Genomic DNA, 14,200 nt, shown 5'->3' with positions numbered 1-14,200 from the left:
CCTGTCCCGTCCCCCCATTTTTGGTTCAGGACCTGGTTGCGCTTGTTGATTGGTGGCTAAATGGACCCACCAATCAGCAAGCGCTATCCAGTGTCCTGAACCAAGAATGGCTGGCTACTTAGCTTAGATTCCTGCTTTTTCAAATAAAGATAGCAAGAGAATGGAAAAACATTTATAATAAGAGTAAATTAGAAAGTTGCTTAAAATTGCATGCTCTATCTGAATCATGAAAGAAAAAAATTTGGGTTTAGAATCCTTATGGAGACAGCACAGCAGTGTCACTAGACAAGAGTAGCACAGAGGGGCTGCTGGAATATTTGTTGTGTGTTCAGTCATTCTGTAGGAAGGGTATAGAGGGTACACTTATAGGATAATAGACCCTAAGTGTAGTGGTGGATTAGGGAAAGGGGCCTCCTGATTGTCAGGAAAAGGCAGAGTAGTTATTACACCATGTGCAGGACTGTCTTTAACACAGGGCAAAAGGGGCAGCTGCCCAGGGCCCAGTTTCTGTTGAGGGGCCCAAGAGTCCTAAAAAAAAAAAAAAACACACATTCAGTCCTAATACTGTCACAGTCAAAAGTACTCTGCTTATATTTTTTAAACTGTGCCAGACCGTGCCGGTGTCATGTGATATGCCAATCTATTGCCATGTGCTGTTTTAGATGTGCACTTTGCAGCACTGAATGCTAAGCCCTAACTCAGCATCCAGCCACTCCCACTGCATCAGAAAAGGTCCTACTGGGGTTACCACTGTTACCAGGTAACTGCTCTGGTGGTAGGGATTGTTTCTGGGTAGGGCTCACTATAGGCGCATGCAGCAGAAAGCTGGAGCGGCAGGCACGTGAGGATTTGAGCATCTGTGCAGCTGCATACACTGCTCTCTTCAGTCTTGAGGCTGTGTGACTCATCTCACACTGTATCCATGCAGCCTTGGACAGACAGCATCCAGTCTGCTCGTCCCCTTAGCCTTGCTCTTTCTGCTGTGGCCCTAAGATCAACTAACTGAGAGTTTGTTAGGGGAACAGTGCTTTGTAGAAAGGTGTCAGTGAGAAGAATAAGTGAGTGCACACACTCCCCTCCCCATGCAGCATTGTCTAGTGCAAGGTGAAAGGGAACTTGTTCCTAGCAAAGAAGTGACATGTGCTGCTGTGGCTGATGTATAGTGTCATGCTTATACTTCACACATTAATGTAAGGTTTATTTTTATAGTTTTTGTTTTCTCTCTGTCTCAGATTTTACAGCTTTCCATAGTAGTTCTGTTGTTCCAGTCAGTAAACTTATACTGCACCTCCATGCTTCCTCCTCAGTCTTTACCTTGCTTTGCTCCTGTTGCTGCCCTAAATCTCTTTAACCAGCTAACCTCACACCAGAATCACATTCAAAAGAATATTAAATGAATCCACAGTGGAGGAATGTATATATTTATTTACTTACTAGTACTGCTTAGGTCCAGTTTCACATATTGCAATTTATTTCATTTTTTTAAATGATTAGCTCAGCAGTGGATAATCCACTGCTGGGCTAGTAATTTTAAAAAAATGATTTAGTTGTTTTTTGGGATGTTGGGGTGGAGAGCGAAATTGCATGGGGGGGGGGTGGCAAGAAAATTTTTGCCCAGGGTCCAGTCAATATTAAAGACGGCCCCGACCACGTGGCAAACAGGGATACACAGATATATCATGTGTATAGTGCATACTTAAAGGGACAGTCTACACCAGAATTGTTATTGTTTAAAAAGATAGATAATCCCTTTATTACCCATACCCTAGTTTTGCATAACCAACACAGTTATATAAATACACTTTTTATCTCTGTAATTATCTTGTATCTGAGTTCTTTTGACAGACATCCATTTTAGCAAATCAGAGCTGTGCGTGAGCACAGTGTTATCCATATGACACACATGAACTAACACCCTCTAGTGGGGAAAAACTGTCAAAATGCCCTGAGAGAAGAAGCGGGCTTCAAGGGCTTAGAAATTAGCATATGATCCTCCTATGTTTAGGTTTCAAGTAAGAATACCAAGAGAACAAAGTAAAATTGATACTAAAAGAAAATTGTTTAAAATTACTTTCTCTATCTGAATCGTGAAGCTTTATTTTGGACTAGACTCTCCCTTTAATGTCTTCTCCATGTCAAGACTCCAAACAGTTGTGCTACCTTTATGTAGGCTAATTTTTTTCGGTGTGCAATGGAAATGCCCAGCAGCACCTTCTAGACCTAGCAATTTATGGTGCACTCACATTTGTTACTGAGCTACCACTTTTGGCAGAACAAAGCAGAGAGAAGATACACAAATGTTCCGCTTTATAGGCCAGTTACTAACCTCATATCTTGTAGATGAAAATCAGTAATGCTCAATATGTAGTAGGTGAAATAGCTCTCAGCTAAAGTATATTATATTAAAGTTACAGCATATGTCCCTATACATATCTTATATTATCTTTTCTTTCTGAATCATGAAAGTTTAATTTTGACTAGACTATCCCTTTAAAGGGACATTAAACCAACATTTTTTCTTTCACGATTCAGATAGAGAATACCATTTTAAACAACTTTCTAATTTACTTCTATTATCTAATTTGCTTAATTCTCTTGATATTCTTTCCTGAAAAGCATATCTAGATAGGTTCAGTAGCTTCTGATTGGTGGCTGCACATAGATGCCTCATGTGATTAGCTCACCCATGTGCATTGCTATTTCTTTAACAAAGGATATCTAAAGAATTAAGCAAATTAGATAACAGAAGTAAATTGGAATTTTGTTTAAAATTGTATTCTCTGTCTGTATCATGAGAGAATTTTTTTGGGTTAAATGTCCCTTTAAGGACTGGTGCTATTTTCACAATTCTGCTGTGTTTATATTTAACAGTCATTTTCCTCTTACTCATTTACTGTACCCACACATATTATATACCGTTTATATACTCATTTACTGTACCCACACATATTATATACCGTTTATATACTTATTTACTGTACCCACACATATTATATACCGTTTATATACTCATTTACTGTACCCACACATATTATATACCGTTTATATACTTATTTACTGTACCCACACATATTATATACCGTTTATATACTCATTACTGTACCCACACATATTATATACCGTTTATATACTCATTACTGTACCCACACATATTATATACTGTTTATATACTTATTTACTGTACCCACACATATTATATACCGTTTATATACTTATTTACTGTACCCACACATATTATATACCGTTTATATACTCATTTACTGTACCCACACATATTATATACCGTTTATATACTTATTTACTGTACCCACACATATTATATACCGTTTATATACTTATTTACTGTACCCACACATTATATACCGTTTATATACTTATTTACTGTACCCACACATATTATATACCGTTTTTCTCGCCATTAAATGGACTTTATAAAGATACCATTAATTTTTTCATAGCTTTGTATTTCCTATCCAAAAAAATATAAAATAATTTAAAAAAAAATCAAAACAAAACAAAAAAACACAAACTATGTTACGCATCTACAACCATCGAAAAACACACATTCTATTTATTTTATAAAATGTGACCCTATTTCCAAAAAAGAAAATATTTACATGTTCTTTGCTTTTTTTCTATTTCCAAACCATATTTTTTTTTTAATTACCAATAGTCAGTATAACCCTGATATCGTTCATGAGTCCCTGAATAACCCTTGACATGATGTATATATTTTTTTGGGAGACAACACAAAATATTGATCTAGGCACATTTTGGTCTATTTCATGCCACCATTAAACCGTCGATATTTAATAAAATAAATAAAAATGTAATCTCTTTTTCAATAGATGTTTACCAAACTTTAGCTTTCTCACTGAAAACAAATACAAGCTGCTTGTAAAGTTATGGCACAAATGTTTGCAAAGGCTTCTCTGCGATCCCCTTTGTTAAAAAATAGCAGACATATAGTTTTGTCATTGCTTTTTGGTCATTTAAATGCCACTGCGCACCACACTTGTATTATGACCAGCAGTTAATTAGGCACCTTGTAGGGTTAATTTTTGCTTTAGTGTAGAGATCAGCTTCCCACCTGGCACATCACACCCCCTGATCCCTCCTTGCCCCCCCCCCTCAAATAGCTCTCTTCCCTCCCCACTTCACGTATTGTTATCACCATCTTAAGTACATACTGAAAGTCTGCCAGTAATAAGGTAAAAGTAATTTTATTGTATATTTATTTAGTGTTGGATCCCCATTCAGCCCCCAAACTCCCTGATCCCCCCATTCAGCTTTCTAACACACCTCACTCTGCCTATTTTCCACCATCTTGGGTACTTGCAGCTGTCTACTTCTACCCAGGTTGCACGTGGCAAGATTAATTTTTAAATTAAAAAAAAATTATTTGAGATTTCTTGTTAAAAAATATTTATTTGTATGATTTTAATCAGTTGCCTAATAATAAGATAACTAAATAAGAAGGCAACTTTAGCACATAAGAAGATGGCAGAATAATAAACCAACTTCATCCTCATATTTAATTAATGTATTTTAATAATACAGACTATCATTTTTTAATATTAAATATTAAAAATGTAAATTATGATCATATGTTTACCTACAGATGCCATATCTATGAATTGGCAAGATCAGCAGAAGTGGAGCATTTGTTTCCTGAAATGATTGCTAATGTCATTGAAGGACAAGTTGGTAAGTAACATACAGTGCAGTATTAATATAAATGTACTGTATATTACGTTGTGGTAACATAATTCTGATGTTGGCATTCAAAAACTAATCAAATAAGAAGACCCCTATCTTGTAACGGCTGCCTGTACATGATAGGTGTCTTCTTATTTGATTTGCTGTATTTGTTAGTAAAATATGGGAGTGTAGCCGTACCACTGATATCATTCTCATCCACCCAGGCTATTAAAGGGACAATCTGCTATAGAATTATTGTTGTTAAAAAGAATAAAAAATCCTTTATTACCGAATACCCAGTTATTCTTAACCATCAAGGTTATAATAATAAAAGGTTTTACATCTTTAATGACCTTGAATCTAAGCTCGTGCTGACGGCAACATTAAAAATGTTTTTTCTCAGACTTGCATTTTAGCAAATCAGTGCAGAATAATAGTTCACTTCACAGCAATGAAACACTTAAACTAATTGCCTATATTTGAAAAAAAGGTATAACAAATGTTAGGTGCTAGGTTTAGCTGTCAAAAAATAATATCAATAGAACAAAGCCAAATTGAGTATATTATTACATTGTATCTGTTTTATTACATGCGCTACTGTATTTAACTATACTTTCTCTTTAATTAATGCCTCGGTTACATTTTGTAACATATGTATCAGATTAATCGGTTGATGGAATAATTTCTCAAAAAAAGTATCTTTTTGTAAAATAATAATTATTGTTTTATACATAATCAACTATAAATTAACCCTTTATCCTTTCTGTTTCAGCAACACTAATTGAAAAATAAAATTCAGTGGCCGAGAAATAAGGTTTTAGATTTAATCTCGTTCTATGTTGAATTCAAAGAGAAATTTGATTCTCTGAACCTGACCAAAATCAAGGTATATTATATACATAATAAAATAATTAAATATTAAATGTTTAAGATAAAATTTGTGCCTACAATGCTTAAGTATACAACATTATTAAAATATGTTATCTATTTTATTTCATTAAGGTTTGGAGACTCATAGCAGAGAGGCTGAGGGAGGAATCCTTTCCGGTCTGTATCGAACAAGTCGAAAGCAAGTGGTGTGGCTTGAAAAAAACATACAAATCAGTAAAGGACCACAATAAAAAGTCAGGAAATAGTTCACGCTATTGGGAATTCTTTGATGCCATGGAGGAGGCAATTGGGAAAATGCCGGAAATCGCACCGGTCGCCACCTTGCAAAGCAGCGAACAGAATGAAGTTTCTGCTTCTACTTCGACCGCAAACAGTTTGGTAACAACTCCCAGTAGCTCACCTCACGATTCCAAAACTCCTCTTTCAACCCCAAAACAACAAAATAAAAGAAGTGTTGAAGTAGTAAGTGATGTACTTTCAGAATTCCGGGAAGATTTGAGAATCAGAAGGGAGGAAAGGAAAGAGGAGAGGAAGCAATTATTTTCATTACTAGAAAAATTGATTGAGAAATAGTCAAAATATCCTGTTTGATATTTACTCATTTTTGTTTTGTTTTCCACAGTTATTTAAATAAGTTATATTAATAAAAAAATAAAAAATAGTTTTTTCATTAAAAAAAGTTACTTATTGCAGATAAATTTGGAATTTCTGTGTATTTATTTATAAACGATATATTGATCGTATAATTTTAATAATAATTAATTATCCATATATATCAGTGAGTTACATAGTTGTTATAATTCTAACACAATGTATATAATAGTTTTATTTTCTTATTTAGACATGGTAAATCCACACTTCAAAGAAGAAAGTAATTAAAACATTTTTTTTTTTTCAAATAAAGAATAACCCTTTATTACCCATTACCCATTTGTGCATAACCAACTACGTTATATCAATACACTTTTTACATCTGTAATTAACTTGTTTCAAAGCTTATGTCGAATGGCCCCTTTTATAATTTATTTTGAAAAAATTGAATTTTAGTCAATCAGTGCTGACTCCTAGGTAAATTCACTTTCATGTGCTCAATGTTATCTTTTGCACATGAACTAACGCCCTCTAGAGGAGAAAAACTATCCTAATGCATTACAGATTCCAGGAGGTCTTATAGGTCTAAGAAATTTGCATTGGAGCATCCTAGGTTTAGCTTTCACCTAAGAATACAAAGAGAATAAAGTTAATTTTTTTGAGAAAATAAAATTTCAAAGTGTTTTAAAATTACATGCCCTATTTATATTCTTACATTTTTTACGGCATTTGACTGTCCCTTTAAGTGTCTCTAGATAATATTATTTACTTTCAAAATTACAAGTGAAATAATAATTAGCAAAAAAATGCCTAGATTACGAGTTTTGTCGGTAATGGTGTGCAGTGCTAACGAGCAGTTTTCCTTCACCGCTGGTATTACGGGTTTTTACAAACCCGGCGTTAGCCGCAGAAAAGTGAGAGGAGAGCAAAATTTTGCTCCACATCTCACCTCAATACCAGCGCTGCTTACGGTAGCGGTGAGCTGGCAAAACGTGCTTGTGCACGATTTCCCCATAGGAATCAATGGGGGAGAGCCGGCTGAAAAAAAACCTAACACCTGCAAAAAAGCAGCGTAAAGCTCCTAACGCAGCCCCATTGATTCCTATGGGGAAATAAAATTTATGTCTACACCTAACACCCTAACATGAACCCCGAGTCTAAACACCCCTAATCTTACACTTATTAACCCCTAATCTGCTGCCCCCGACATCGCCGACACCTGCATTATATTATTAACCGCTAATCTGCCGCTCCGGACACCGCCGCACCTACATTATATGTATTAACCCCTAATCTGCTGACCACAACATCGCCAAACCCTACATTATATTTATTAACCCCTAATCTGCCACCCCCAATGTCGCCGCAACCTACCTACACTTATTAACCCCTAATCTGCCGCCCCCAATGTCGCCGCCACTATATTAAAGTTATTAACCCCTAAATCTAAGTCTAACCCTAACCCAAACACCCCCTAACTTAAATATAATTTAAATAAATCTAAATAAAATAACTATCATTAACTAAATTATTCCTATTTAAAACTAAATACTTACCTATAAAATAAACCCTAAGCTAGCTACAATATAACTAATAGTTACATTGTAGCTAGTTTAGGATTTATTTTAATTTTATCAGCAACTTTGTATTTATTTTAACTAGGAAACAATAGTTATTAAATAGTTATTAACTATTTAATAGCTACCTAGTTAAAATAAAGACAAATTTACCTGTAAAATAAAACCTAACCTATGTTACAATTACACCTAACACTACACTATAATTAAATTAATTCCCTAAACTAAATACAATTAAATACAATTATCTAAAGTACGAAAAAACCCACTAAATTAATAAATATAAATAAAAAAGCCCCCCCAAATAATAAAAAGCCCTACCCTATACTAAATTACAAATAGCATTGCCCCAAAGTAATCAGCTCTTTTACCTGTAAAAAAAAAAGTACAATACCCCGCCAACATTAAAACCCACCACCCACACACCCAACCCTACTCTAAAACCCACCCAATACCCCTTTAATAAAACCTAACACTAACCCCTTGAAGATCACCCTACCTTGAGAAGTCTTCACCCAGCCGGGCCGAAGTCCTCAACGAAGCCGGGCAAAGTGGTCCTCCAGACGGGCAGAAGTCTTCATCCAAGCCGGGAAGAAGAGGTCCTCCAAGCGGGTAGAAGTCTTTATCCAGGCGGCATCTTCTATCTTCATCCATCCGGCACGGAGTGGGTCCATCTTCAAGACATCTGACGAGGAGCATCCTCTTCCATCGACGTCCAACTGAAGAATGAAGGTTCATTTAAATGACATCATCCAAGATGGCGTCCCTTCAATTCCGATTGCCTGATAGAATTCTATCAGCCAATCGGAATTAAGGTAGAAAAAATCCTATTGGCTGATGCAATCAGCCAATAGGATTGAGCTTGCATTCTATTGGCTGATCCAACCAATGTGATTTTCAAGGGGTTAGTGTTAGGTTTTATTAAGGGGTATTGGGTGGGTTTTAGAGTAGGGTTGGGTGTGTGGGTGGTGGGTTTTAATGTTGGGGGGTATTGTACTTTTTTTACAGGTAAAAGAGCTGATTACTTTGGGGCAATGCCCTGCAAAAGGCCCTTTTAAGGGCTATTTGTAATTTAGTATAGGGTAGGGCTTTTTATTATTTTTGGGGTGCTTTTTTATTTTATTAGGGGGATTAGATTAGGTGTAATTAGTTAAAAAAACTTGTAATTATTTTATTATTTTCTGTAATTTAGTGTGGGGGGGGGTTCCGTACTTTAGATAATTTTATTTAATTGTAATTAATTGTATTTAGTTTAGGTAATTAATTTAATTATAGTGTAGTGTTAGGTGTAATTGTAAATTAGTTTAGGTTTTATTTTACAGGTAAATTTGACTTTATTTTAACTAGGTAGCTATTAAATAGTTAATAACTATTTAATAACTATTGTACCTAGTTAAAATAAATACAAACTTGCCTGTAAAATAAAAATAAACCCTAAGATAGATACAATGTAACTATTAGTTATATTGTAGCTATCTTAGGGTTTATTTTATAGGTATTTAGTTTTAAATAGGAATAATTTAGTTAATTGTAGTTATTTTATTTAGATTTATTTAAATTACATTTAAGTTAAGGGAGGGTTAGAGTTAGATTTAGGGGTTAATACATTTAATATAGTTGCGGCGACATTGGGGGCGGCAGATTAGGGGTTAATAAATGTAGATAGGTGGCGGCGATGTTAGGGATGGCAGATTAGGGGTTAATATATTTAACTAGTGTTTGCGATGCAGGAGTGTGGCGGTTTAGGGGTTAATATATTTTTTATAGTGGCGGCGATGTCCGGTTCGGCAGATTAGGGGTTACAAATTTTATTATAGTGTTTGCGATGTGGGGGGGCCTCGATTTAGGGGTTAATAGGTAGTTTATGGGTGTTAGTGTACTTTTTAGCACTTTAGTTAAGAGTTTTTTGCTACAGCGTTAGCCCATAAAACTCTTAACTACTGACTTTTAAATGCAGTACAAGGCTTGACAGGAGAGGCTGTACCGCTCACTTTTTGGAAGACTTGTAATACCGGCGTTATGCAAGTCCCATTGAAAATATAGGATACGCAATTGACGTAAGTGGATTTGGGGTATTTTCGAGTCTGGCCAAAAAAGTGAGCGGTGAGCCTGTCATTTCAAGACTCGTAATACCAGCGGGCGTTAAAAAGCAGCGTTGGGACCTCTCAACGCTGCTTTTTAACCCTAACGCACAACTCGTAATCTAGCTGAAAGATTCTAGTGTTATCCTTCACAACATTTATTAATGTATAACATAACATATAGAAATTAGAATGCAAATATTTGTAATAGCATTGAAATATTACAATCAATAGATCAATGTTATGCAAATCAAATATTAAATCTGTATTATTGACATGCAGTCTTACTTGTCCTTTTGAAATATTTAAACTACACTATGGATAAAGAACACTTGTACGAGTACAAATATATAGTAAAATAAATAATGTGAATATACCGTGAATTAACTGTCTCAGTAGTAATAATAAATAGTCGGCATCACCATGACTTTAGAGTGAGGTGATGAAAAATAAGGCTGATTTGATGCCTGCTATATATTATTAATACCGAAAAAATGAAAAATTTTAAATAACAATTTTTGTTACTTGTACTCTGTCTTCAATTATTTGGATGCTTCCATAATTAACAATAATAATAATTTTATCAGTAGCAGTTTGGTAGGTACTCTTACTCTGCTGAACACCTATTTGGACGTCTATGTGAAAATATATCATTGCCAATTTTATGTCTCTTTTTCTGACCTATTTCCTTGGCTGTTTCATTATCAAGTTCTAGACCAGGTTCCTGTTCCTCTATTCCAGGGATGATTTCAAACTGAGCATTTGTATTATCCTCATAAAGGATACAGATGTTATGCAACACACATCCAGCCATCTGTCGCACCATCAAATCTTGATGAGACATATCCAAATGCTTTAAACAATGAAAATGTCCAACAAGAAGACTAAAAGATCACTCTATGCTGCTACGACATTTGCTCAGCTTCGTGTTGAAGTATGTTTCCACACTAATGCTTCCATAATCTCTGTGGTGTCAAAAGAATGCTGATTATTGGATATGCAGCATCTCCAAGTAAGTGGCTACCTTCAGGAAAACCAATACTTCTAAATACTCTTGGGTACACAGCTGACCGTCGGTACACAGTAGCATCATGAACAGATCCTGCTTCTCCAACATAGCAGTCCAGAAACAGAAGTTTGTGGTTGCACACTCCCTGTAGGACAATGGAGTAAAACTTATTTCTATTAAAATAAGATTTACTTTCTTCTTCTGGTGCCTTTATAGACATGTGCTTGCCGTCAATGCTACCGATAATGCCAGGAAATTAATATTTATTATTGTAGAACTCAATTGTTTTGTTTGCCTCTTGCAAAGTTGGCCATGAAATTACTTTTTCGTTTGCATTTATTTGAAGAACTGCATTAGTAAATTCATTTAGAATATCCCATGCTGTACTCTTGGATACATTAAAGAGGTTCCCAGCCAATCTGAATGATCCTTGGTTAGCTAACATATATAACCTGCACAAAACTCTCTTCTCTATAGATAGACTGAGACGACCAGGAACATCGGTAAGCAATAATGGTGCCATTTTTCCCAACAACACTTCAAATGTTGTTCTACTAAGACAAAAGTTTTCTTGGAAGTCCTTTGCACGGTAACGTAGCATGACACTCTCAACATAATTCTAATGATTGAAGACTCCTAATTATAGCAATAACTGCTGCTTTTTTGCTACGCGTAGACATGATCTTTAACTAGATGCTTCTACTGCCCGATGCTGCAGTTTCCTCTCCACTAATATAAATAACTTTTTTAGGGCTCCTAAAAAAATGTTAATAAGCAGAGAGATTATTTTAATTAGTAATGTATTTAACATAGGTTTAATAATGTTATTGTATATTAGTTGTTGTGTTGGTGAATGCTGTCTTAACGGAAATGAATAAAGGGACAGTCTATACCATAATTATTTTTTTTTTAAATAGATAGTACCCCTATTACCCATTCCCCAGTTTTTCATAACCAAAACTGTTATATTAATATATATTGGACCTATATGATTAACTTGTATATAAGCCTATGCAGACTGCCCCCTTATCTCAGGGCTTTAGAAAGACATCCAGAGAAGCCAATCAATGCATAATACTAAATAACTCCACGGGAATGAGCACTATGTTATCTATCTGACATACATGAACTAATACTGTCTAACTTATAAAAACTTTAAAAATGTTTAGAGATAAAAGGCGGTTTTGAAAAGTTTTTAAAATCAGTTTGAGCCTACCTAGGTTTCGTTTTTTAAAAATAACACCAAGGGAACAAAGGGAATTTAATGATCAAAGTAATTTGGAAAGTTGATTAAAATGTCATGTCCTATTGGATTCATTAAAGTTTAATTTTGAGTAGACTGTCGTACCCTTAAAAGCCCACATTTTATGTATCTCATACTTTGGGATGATTATTGTGTACTTTTTTTTATTATTGTTTAGAAGAAGCAAACGTTTTCCAAATATTTCTAAATGTATAGATACATACGCTAAATCTAAAATCTGGATTAATCTTCATAAATAGCCAATACATGTAAAAAATTGTTGAAATATAGTATGTTACCTTAAAAAAAGGATAAAACATAACATGATAATTTATCATCATAATGATTAATAAAGTAGTATTATCTAAACCACAAAAGCTTACAAAGACTAAAGGGGGAATTTAAAGGGACAGTATACACTCATTTTCATATAGCTGCATGTAATAGACACTACTATAAAGAATAAGATGCACAGATACTGATATAAAAATCCAGTATAAAACCGTTTAAAAACTTACTTAGAAGCTGTCAGTTTGGCTCTGTTGAAAAGGTAGCTGGAAAGCCCACTGCAAGTGGGAAATAAGACCCTCCCCTCCCCCTTCTTGTGCATATGAAAAGACCCTTTACACAAACAGGAGCAAGCTGGAGTAGGTAGTCGAGCGTATTCACATAAAACTTTGGGGCTTGGTTAGGAGTCTGAAAATCAGAGCAATGTTATTTAAAAATAAGCAAAACTATACATTAATTTAAAAAAAAAAACTTTTATGGGCTATATAAATAGATCATCTACAAAACATTTATGCAAAGAAAAAATGAGTGTATAATGTCCCTTTAAGTAAGTAAAAAACTGGCCACTTTGATCTGAAGATCAGGATAAAACTTGCATCAATTAACACCTCTTGTGTTAAAACATTAAATCATGAATAAAGTATTATTTGTGAAGTCAGAAAAGCTAAAGAAGACTGAATGTTAAATAAGTAAATAAAAAATGTGCCACTTTGGAGTAAATAGAATGATAACACTTTTATTATTTACAAACTGTTTAATTAAAAATGAAAATCATGAATAAAGTATTATCTGTGAAGTGACAATAGTAAAAGAAGAATGATTGTAATTGAAGTTAATTGAAAAATTGGCCACTTTGGAGTGAAGAACATTTAAAACATGACACCTGTTCTGTTGAAACAAAAAGCACGCTGGCAAAGGAAGGTCGCTATAGCAATGCGTGTTGACGTAGGGCGTCACGATTGGGAGCGTTTTCTGCATTCTGCCTAACTCGTGACTTATCCACAGCGCCACGTCATCAATCACAATATTTGCCGGTGCTGGGAGGAAGCGCTGCCCAAACGCAGCCTTAGATAAATATATATATATTGCTGTTTAAATTTATTTGAGATATTTCATTGTCTGATTGACATTATTGAAATAAATTATATTTTATAAGTGACAGCGAGTTTAAAAGGACTCAAAAGTCAAACTTAAATGTCAATGATAGAGCATGCAATTTTGTATAGGCTTTTACTTTACCTCTATTATCAAATGCACTTAATTCTCTTGGTATATTTTGTTTAAAAAGCACACCTAGGTATGCTCTGGAGCAGCAGTACTGAGCTACTGGAGCTAGCAGCTGATTGGTGGCTACACACTAATATATCTTGTCATTCGCTCCCCTGATGTGCTCAGCTAGCTCTCAGTAGTGCATTGCTGATCTGGATAGGACTTTATGTGTTTAACTCCTTTGCATAGTTATATGCCAGCAATAGAGCCATAATAGAATAGAACATTTTCTGTTTACACAAAACTTATATTTTACATTCCCTGCTGATGTAGTTACGGTAATGGTCTGTCTGAAACGCTCCACAGCAAACATTTCATATTCCTCTTCTTAGCATATTTAAATACATATTTGGAGCTCGGCCAACTTACGCGCACCACATTACATGAAGCGCATTGCCAGAAGTCTAGACCTAGTCTGTGTAGTCTGTGATGTCACTGCAAAGCTCTTCATTGCATTGCGCATGCGCTAGGGGTCGTCAGTAAGAGTGCATGTCTCTGGAACACCGGAACTCCAGCAAAATAGCAAACCCAGGTTGCCCACTTTAATTGG

The 14,200-nt window shown here is 34.9% G+C and overlaps 1 long non-coding RNA gene across 1 annotated transcript; it reads left to right on the top strand.

Annotated features, from left to right (window-relative positions):
- The first annotated feature begins 3,370 nt into the window (after positions 1-3,370).
- On the top strand, positions 3,371-6,290 carry LOC128641825 (uncharacterized). The gene is made up of 3 exons (XR_008399587.1): positions 3,371-4,707; positions 5,474-5,587; positions 5,704-6,290. It is a non-coding gene; the product is annotated as an uncharacterized LOC128641825 (long non-coding RNA).
- Positions 6,291-14,200: the final 7,910 nt, after the last annotated feature.

The sequence above is a fragment of the Bombina bombina genome, chromosome 11, assembly GCF_027579735.1.
Source record: "Bombina bombina isolate aBomBom1 chromosome 11, aBomBom1.pri, whole genome shotgun sequence".
Classification (NCBI taxonomy): domain Eukaryota; kingdom Metazoa; phylum Chordata; class Amphibia; order Anura; family Bombinatoridae; genus Bombina; species Bombina bombina.
This window is presented reverse-complemented; position numbering and strand designations above follow the sequence as displayed.